The following is an 8708-nucleotide window of genomic DNA, read 5'->3' as shown; positions in this document are numbered from 1 at the left end:
TAAGACACTGTCTTATTTTCAGGGAAACAGGGTAGTAACATCTCTCTGCCCAATTTAGAGAAAGCAAAGGATGAAATCTGTTGATAAACAGTTAATCTTCTTAATAACTGAACATCATGGAAGTCAAATGCCTGCTTCCTCTGTAGGGAAAGATTAGAGAAAGATACTGTTTGCTGTGTGTAGTCATGAGGGGCTATTTAGCTTGCCAAAACTTCCTAAAACTACACTGTTTGTGCTATGGTGAAAGTATAAACTTTTAAGCATCAGGTATATTCTATTGAGGCTGGTACAATCAGAAAATATATATTACAGTACCAAATTCACAACTGATTGCTGAAGCAATAGTTACTCTTACATGCATTACCCCAACCACTCCATTATATGAAAATTCCTTGTAATTTTAGAAACTGTAGAAACACTCCTGGCTTGCTGAATCTTCTGAGATTTGATTTTTATGAATTATCATGCCTGTATAGAAGTGTGCATTGCCATATTCCACACTTAGCTCACGGAGGAACAGTTTGTAAAGACTTTATATACATTATAAACCACTATTCTGCACAGTGAAAAATTCATCAACTTTTCCCTTTCTATCACCCATCATATGTCCTATGACAGTACCTGTGAATTTTATCTAAAGCAATGAGGGAATTCTATCTGAAAGCTTAATGCTCCCTAAAGATTTTGAAGAGATTACACTCTGTTTCTGTGAGTTCCACACTATTTATTTATTTATTTATTACCCCAAATTCTTATATCTGCTAACTTGCAAAGGTGATGGCAGTATAAGATAGAGTCTTTGTGAAGTGATTAGGTTCTGAGGGTGGAACTTAAAGGTCCCAGGCTGATGCTTTATCCACTGAACCAAACTGGTTTCAGCTGTATGTATATTACATATACAAATGCAAAATGTGTACATTTACATATACATATACATATACATATACATATACATATACATATACATATACATATTCTATCTCCTGCTTTCTCTCTCACACACATATACATATATACATACAGGTGTATTTATATATATACTAGAGGCCTAGTGCACAAATTCATGCATGACTGGGGTCCGGCTGACCTGCCCCTATTGGGACTAATCGGGCCAGGCCGGCTAGGGGAAGTGGATGCAGGAGATTGGCCAGCTGACCCTGCCCCCAATCAGAGTGAGAGGGAGTGATCAGGGGCAGGGCTGGCTGGGGGGAGGGGCTATGGGCAGTTGGCCAGCCAGCCCTACCCCCTGGTCAAAACTCCCAGTGGAACTCCAGGTCAAGGGGACAATTTGCATAGTAGCCTTTTATTATATAGGATATGTGTGTGCATGTAAGTATTTGTTAATCAGCAAATACTCATATGACATAATGGATACTCAATATTACCTGTAAATTTTTAAAGAGAATTTTAATATACATTTTACTTGGTAACATGTTTAATAAGCAGTGGCATTGGAGAAAAATAACTCTTTGCCTCATAGGTCCAGGGCTGTAATTCAACTCAGTTATATTCACTCTCATCCAGCTGCCAATATATTTTTTCTTGTTATCAGCAGGGTTTGGTTAGTGAATGTTAGCCAAAGAATACTTTAAAAAAAAGAGAAGCTCAAGTAAGTCACAGGATTTAAAAAGACTCAGTATGAAACCTAGCACATGAATGTGTTCATTATTCTTTTATATTATCTTTACTTTTTTGAGAGAATTTGCTGAGACCACTTTAAAATGGGGCTTTTGACACAAAGAGAAGCAAAATGTCTCATTTAAGGTATTTCTCCTTTTGATCAATAAAGTCACAGTTCTGCAAATCTATAAAAATACTGCTTAACAAGTTTTTCATATATATGTTATTTAAATAAATCAGAATTTTCATCATTATTTTAAATTATTATTCCAAACCTATAACAAGTCTCTTGATTTGGGATACTTCCTATTGAGAAGGAGAATGAAGATTATTGAATCACACCTAATACAGCTTTGCTGCAAATCATATGCATTTAGAATTATTTTCAAAAAAATATGTAATGGATTTGTTAACAAATTTTAAGGTAAAAGAAGTCTAATTTTGATAGGGAAGTTATCTAAGTCAATCTTGTTAAAGAAATAATGAAAATCCTATAGCTGAACTTTATAATTCTATCACTTTGTACAAGCCAAAATATTTTAAGCAAATTTAAAACCACGTGTTAACCATATCAAAATACTTATTAACCAACACTACAACAATGTTGAATGTATCAAACCAAGAGAATCTTCTTATAAAAATCTACATTCCTTTTTAGATTTATAAAACTTCCATATAGTGTTTTTAGAACCACTAGTAACAAGCCCCTTCCTCCCTCCCTCCCTTCCTCCCTCCCTCCTTTCCTCCCTCCCTCCTTCTCTTCCTTCCTTCCTTCCTTCCTTCCTTCCTTCCTTCCTTCCTTCCTTCCTTCCTTCCTTCTTTCCTTCCTTCTTTCCTTTCTTCCTCCCTTCCTCCCTCCCTTCCTCCCTTCCAACTTCTCTCTCTTTACTTACCTTCCCCTCTCATTCCCTCTCTTCTCTTTTTCTCTTTCTGAAGGTTGCAACCCATTGTAAACAAATATTTTTCTAAATTACAATAGCTTTATTACTGACACACTCCAACCCCTTAACAAATTATCTTACCTGTGTCACAGGCCTAATTCTCCCTGTTCCAAAAACCCACATCTCTGTGACTACCCCATCCTTTCTCTAATCCTGCTAAGAACTGTGAAGAGCCTTAGATTTTACTCTATTTGCAAGCTCACAAATTAGCCTGCCAATCTCATAGATGCTGGGGAAAGACACAAAACTCCTGGGTCAAAGATAAAGGACTTTATTATTTATGACACATTAAGTGGCAGAGAAACATATTTGCATCTATTTTCCCTGTCCCAAGTTTCATGGAGAAACACAAATAGGGCCAGATGGGTTTCAGTACAGAGGGAACCCTTAGCTTAAGGAACCCGGATCTTCTATAATGGGGAACAAGTATGCCTATCCTTTGCGCGAGTTATTATTTTTATTATATACCAGGCAAAAAGTGTGCCTGTTCTTTGCTCTAAAGGGAAACATTACTATCTTTAAATTTAAAAAAAAAACAAAAACTTTTTATACAAACATCCTTAAAAAGACAGGTTGAAACAAAAGCAATCAATTTTTTGCTCACAAAATGTGAGCCCCATGGAGAAATGGCTACCAACTTTGGGATCCGTCTTGGAGTTTCTTGAATGATTTCTAGGTATCTGAGATTCTTGCATTTCTGCCAATATTCCTCTAACATAACATAATGCTCCATGTACTTTAACCTCCAAGTGATGGGCCTGACCTACTGTTATATCTCTGTTATGCTGTCAGCAGACACATCCATCTATAAAATCTAGGACTCCTCGCACACTTTCAGACAATGGTCAATCCTGTGTGCTTGACTCTACCCTGCAGAGAATGTAGGTGATGTCTGCATGTTTGTTTTCTGGGGTGGTTTTGTAAGTTCATTTGTTTTGTTTTTTGTTAAAGAGTTGTCATATTCAATCTATTTCTTCATGTAAAAACCCTTTATTCAATATGAGATCCTTATATATATCTCAATACAAAAATGGCTTTGCTCTATGGACATATTTTAACCTCATTCACTGTCTTTTTTTTCTAATCATAGGTCTGGCTCTTTCTGCAGACAGACCAGTCTCAGTGATGAGAATTTTGTGGAGGTATGTATTTAATTATATAATGTTTACCTTTGCTATTGCTTCATCTTGTTATAAAGCACTTTATATTTAACTATATTTTATTATTAATGTGTTTTATTTTGTTTTTAGTTTCTGAGCAGGAGGGATTGAGTGATAACGGCTACTTACTTTCTTTGGTACATTGTCTAGTAGAGTACTGGAGTATTAAGATGATAAATATGCATTGTTTATTTATTTCATTATATTGCAGTGCTTGTAATATTCAGAGGAAGCAGAGAAACTTTGAAAGAAAAAAATTCTTACATTGAGATGATACAATATTCATTTCTTTAGAAGAAACTCACCTGCCAAAAGTCTACATATTCTAAGCCATATTAGGGCTTTGTATGTAATAAATTTCAGATATTTTAAACTTTAACTAGAATTGAGACACCATGGACCAAAGAAGTATCCAAATAAACAACTCATGATGAAAGTGAGGTTGAAAAAGTTGGAAATGAGGCTGCACCTAAATAAAACAACCTTTTTTTCCTGAAAAATTGAGTGACAATATTTCATTTATTGCATTAAAACACAATTTATACTTCTTAAAAATGTATCATCTATATAAATTATGAAAGTAGTACATGTTTATTTAAGCTAGCAAATCAATTCAAAGTGTAAGGTAAATGTTCTAAATCTTATACCATGCTGAATTAACCAATAATAACAGTATGCTTCCTATTTTTTAATTTCTTTATAAATTATCATATGAACAAACATAAAATATGTACACATATATGCATGGCTTATTGTTGTAGTTGTTTACAATTAAGGCTGTTAGACATATGCATATATTTTATTTATATATCTTGCTGAGCTTAAACATACCATGGTCATTTTCTCTAGTAATTAAATATATATCACATTCAGATCTGAAATAATTATTAACAACTTCACCATTGATAATTGTTATTTTTTCTTTGTGCAGCTATAAATATAATAAAATCCTAGCACACAAATATCCTTATAGTAAAATGTATTGCACATATATATGTCCTGGATGTTTTATTTATATAGGATCATTTTAAAATGTATGGTTTATGGGTCAAAGTTTATGGTATTTCAAATTGTAACAGCTATTGGCAGATTGTTTTTATGCCATTTTCCAGATTACTTCCATGGTCACCAAAATGTCTATTCCTTTACCACTTATTAAAATGCTCCTCATCACTAGAAGCTATTCCTTTTACATTTTCTTTTGTCTATCTAATTTGCTACATTAGTTTATTTAATTTGTATTTTTCTGACTCTGATTAGTAAGATCAAATATCTTTTCAGATGTTTGTCATTTGAATGTCCTATATATGAATTGCCCTACACTTTGGCTAACATTAATGGTTGTTAGTTTTTTATTAGTTTGCACTTGTTATTTTTCTGGTAAGATTTATGCTGTAACTATGTCCCAACTTAATATTTTTCTATGAAGTAGTTTTTTAATACAATGTAATAAATTATATGTGGTGCCATCTATGTTTAATTTTGCTTAGATTCCTGTTTCCTTAGGATGATCAACCCATTATTCTACTATTTCAAAGTTTTTAATAAATGCTGGTAAGATTATAAGTATAGGGCAAACGCATTTATAAAAAGAGCTTGTGTGGTCTAGCCTTAAGAGCTGAGTTGCAGTGTGAGTTTGGGGGCATTTCAGAGCCACTTTCTGATTTCCTTTCTGGTACTTATTTTTCTAGTATTTTGGGTTAACAATAAGAGAAAGCATGTCGATATTTTTAAAAATATATATATTGTATTTTCTCTTTTGGTATGTGGGTTTGTTTTTATTTCAGCCAAGAAAAAGCCTAAATGTATATTCAGATGGCTTCATATTTTTCTAGGGTTTTTATTGGTCTAGGTCTAGGTAAATTATCTGAGAAATGGGATTAATGCACACAAATGGAAGGATTTTGTGTATTGTTTGAGATAATGTATTGGATAAGTGCACATCATTTATCAGTTTGAAAGTGCAGAAATTGTGATCAAATTCACAGTTTATATAAAATTAAGATCTAAAACTAACTTGCATTATGTCAGAATAGAATATCCAAAACTTATAGAAAAATATATAAACAAGTGGAAGAACATGCCACATTCATGGATTGGTAGAATTAACATTGTTAAAATGCCCATACCACACAAAGCAACCTATGGATTCAATGCAATCCCAATTAAAATACCAATGGTGTATTTCACAGATCTAGAACAAACACCCAAAATTTATATGGAACCAAAAAAGACCACAAATACTCTCAGTAATCATGAGAAAGAAGAACAAAGTTGGAGGGATCACAATATTGGATATTAAGTTATATTACAAAGCCACTATATTCAAATTAGCTTGGTACTGGCATAAGAACAAGCATATAATTCAATGGAACAGAACAGAGAAACTAGAAATTAGCCCAAACCATTATGCTCAATTAATACTTGACATTGGAGGCAAGAGCATATAATGAAGTAAATAAGTCTCTTAATAAATGGTGTTGGGATAATTGGATAGGTACACGCAAAAAATAAATAAATAAACGAAACTATACCACCAACTTACACCATACTAAACTCAAAATGGATAAAAGACTTAAATGTAAGCCATGTGACCATGAAAATCCTAGAAGAAGATGTAGGCAGGAAAATTTCAGACATCTCACTGAGCAGAATTGTCAGACATATTGCCTTGGGCAAGAAAAATAAAGGAAAAAATAAACAAGTAGGACTACATCAAACTAAAAAGCTCTGCACAGCAAAGGAAACCAGCAGCAAAATTAAAAGGGAACCCACTGTACAGAAGAAGAAAAGAATCTCAATTAAATACCTGAGCCATCTCTATTTTTATATTTATATCTATGTTTGTACTTATGTCTATGTCACCTATATCTATATCCCAATCTATATTCTAACTTGTAGCTATATCTATATCCATATCTACATATCTACACATCTACATATCTACATATCTAGATATCTACATATCTATATCTATATCTATTGAATATATCCATATCCATATCCATATCTATATCTATATCTATATCTATCTATATCTATATCTATATATGTCTATATCATCTATAGTCCATATTTTTATCTGTTGTTACCAGAAGCACTTACTATGTTCTAAATACTGCACTAGGTGCTTCCTTAATAATTCTTAAAACAACCACAAAGCACTATGAAAGAAATCCCTTGAATTGCTTATTAGTTAGCAATATTGGAGAATTCAACAACTTTCACTAATGAATGGGATAAGGATACCCACCAACAGTGGGTAAGAGGGATTGGCTACAATCTTCCAATCTTAATTCATTAGTAATATTAGAAGATAGGACAGAACACACCAGAATTGAATGCTTTTGTTGCTCACCCACAGTTGAGCTAAGTGGTTTTTTGTTTGTTTGTTTGCTTGCTTTTTATATAAATAGATGTTTCTATACCCTGTCTTATTCTCCACCAAGAATTTAATATTTATAGTCAAATAAAATCCAGCTTCCTACTGATTCTTGTTGATTAACTACTCTTACATATGTAGTTGGTTATATACACAGCAAAGGTAAGCATATAAAACTATAATTAAGCATTTAAAACTCTATAATTATCTATTAAAACACTTAAATGCTTCTTCCTTTTACATTTATAATAAAATATGGACTCCTAGCATACATATTCTATCTCCTGCTTATCTCTCCGCCAGTGTCACATCACTCTCCTATTTGCTCTGTCTTCTCCAGATATGCAGGTCTTCTTTAGATTCCTCAATAACAAGTAAGCTTGTTCCTTCTGAATTGCCTGACTTCCCAGTGATTCTTATCAGGTACCAGCATAAACTCCTCTTTCTTCTCAGATAAGTCCTCCCTGTTAACCAATCTATTGCTTCTTATTTTGAATTCCCTGCATGACAACGTATTTTTTTAATGTGTCTGTGTTTTGTCTCCTCCAAACAGATTCCTATGAAACTTTCATAGAAGAATTTAAAATACTGCCCAGAATTTCACAGCTAAGAGACAGAACTGGGATTCAAACATATGTCTTCTAAATCCTGTGCCCATATATTATCCAGTAATTTGTTTGTGTTGAAAAGAAGGGTGTGGTCAAGAATGTGAGATGCTGCCAAGAGGAGTAGTTGCATGAAATAAAACCTAACGAGGGTTTCTATAATTTAGTAAAAAGTCATTGAAATTTGAAGAAGCTGTTTATTTCCCTGGAGTGACGAGGGCAGACACTAAATTCTATTCAGCTGAGAATTGATGAAATCTCTGAGATGGCAAAGTTTGTCTAAAAGTGAAAGAAACTCTCTGAGCTGGGAAAGACTTGAGTCTAAGATGTTGCTGGGAAGGAGCCCAAAGGCGATGTTGAGGTTAGAAGGGTGGTGGGAGCCAGGTTCTCACAAAGATAGAAAGAATGAAGTAAGCCAGTCAGAGAGAGATAAATATCCCATGATCTTACTCATTTGTGGAATGTAATGAACAACATAAACTGAACAAAAACAGGTCCAGACAGAGAAGCATTGATCAGACCATCAAACCTCAGAGGGAAGGTAGGGGAGGGCAGGGGTAGTGGGAGAGATCAACCAAAGGACTTGTATGCATGCATATCAGCCTAACCAATGGTCACAGACACCAGGGGGGTGAGGGCATGAGTGGGGAGTGGGAGATGGGGGGTCAATGGGGGATAAGGACACATATGCTTAATCAATAAATAATTTTTTTAAAAGAAGGAATGGAAGTGAATGAAAAGGGTCAAGGATCAGATTAGTTTGCCATAGTAATTTGGGGTTGAACAGACCTAATTTAAGCTAAGATTAGCATTACTTCCCTTCACTGCAAAATAAAAGTTGTAGTGGCTACTCCGAAGGGCTGTTGTACCAATTAGAGAAAATCAGAGTAAAGTATGTATATATACTTAGCATACCATGGAATTCACCAAATAGTAGCTATTACTATGGAATAGTTAAACAGCTCACCACAAAGTCATTTCTCTGGTAGTGCTGGCTCAG

This window comes from Pipistrellus kuhlii, unplaced genomic scaffold (genome assembly GCF_014108245.1).
Source record: "Pipistrellus kuhlii isolate mPipKuh1 unplaced genomic scaffold, mPipKuh1.p scaffold_m20_p_8, whole genome shotgun sequence".
NCBI lineage: Eukaryota > Metazoa > Chordata > Mammalia > Chiroptera > Vespertilionidae > Pipistrellus > Pipistrellus kuhlii.
Note: the sequence above shows the minus strand (reverse complement) of the source record.